Source organism: Hippopotamus amphibius, chromosome 7 (assembly GCF_030028045.1).
Source record: "Hippopotamus amphibius kiboko isolate mHipAmp2 chromosome 7, mHipAmp2.hap2, whole genome shotgun sequence".
Lineage (NCBI taxonomy): Eukaryota > Metazoa > Chordata > Mammalia > Artiodactyla > Hippopotamidae > Hippopotamus > Hippopotamus amphibius.
This window is the reverse complement of record NC_080192.1, coordinates 92988559-92989480: the sequence shown is the minus strand read 5'-3', so window position 1 is coordinate 92989480 and position 922 is coordinate 92988559. Positions and strand designations below refer to the sequence as shown.

Below are 922 nucleotides of genomic sequence, written 5' to 3'. Positions count from 1 at the left end.
TCTCTTTTCCTCTCTCTCCTTCTCTCTAGCCTGGGGCTTGAATTTGCATGTCTAATTCATTTACTCACCATATTTGAATTGGCCTGAACAGATGTAAATCGGGAAGGATGGGAAAAACTGCAGTCATCAACAATGATTAATCAGCTGTTGCAGGCAGTGTCTTAAGGAGACTGGTAGGAGGAGGCATGGAAACCAAAAGGCCGTGTGTTTAGAAGCCTAATTGTCACATCAAGCATCATTGTCCCCATGCAACAACCACCACCTTATACATCACTTCCTGTTTTATGCAGCTCAAAAACATAGACTGAAGATTTATTTTTAATATGTTGACTTTATTTCTGAGCAAAGCATCGGTCATGTGTGTATTTTTCCATAGTCCCACCTTGGAGCATTTATGTAGACATTGTAAATAAATTTTGTGCAAAAAGGACTGGAAAAATGAACTGTATTATTGCAATTTTTTTTGTAAAAGTAGCAGTTTGGTATGAGTTGGCATGCATACAAGATTTACTAAGTGGGATAAGCTAATTATACTTTTTGTTGTGGATAAACAAATGCTTGTTGATAGCCTTTTTCTATCAAGAAACCAAGGAGCTAATTATTAATAACAATCATTGCACACTGAGTCTTAGCGTTTCTGACGGAAACAGTTTGGATTGTATAATAACGCCAAGCCCAGTTGTAGTCGTTTGAGTGCAGTAATGAAATCTGAATCTAAAATAAAAATAAGATTATTTTTGTCATGCTGACTCCACTGCTTGAAAAATTTGTTTACTGCCCCCCAAATTTTTCATGATGAATGCAGTAAATATAAAAAATTAATTTTAGCTCCCTAAGATATGTATGCATTTGAAAATTTGAACCACAAAGTAAATTATTTAATAACAGTCACTGATTTCTTTAAGCTGACTTAATGAACTAA

The 922-nt window shown here is 34.9% G+C and overlaps 1 protein-coding gene across 1 annotated transcript in view; it reads left to right on the top strand.

Annotated features, from left to right (window-relative positions):
* The window catches only part of MEIS1 (Meis homeobox 1), a 131714-nt gene extending 131275 nt beyond the window's left edge, over positions 1–439 (top strand). Inside the window, exon 12 of the mRNA XM_057742322.1 lies at positions 1–439. This exon is cut by the window's left edge and continues 785 nt beyond it. The gene's annotated coding sequence lies outside the window, so the exon portion shown is untranslated.
* The last annotated feature ends 483 nt before the right edge of the window (positions 440–922 follow it).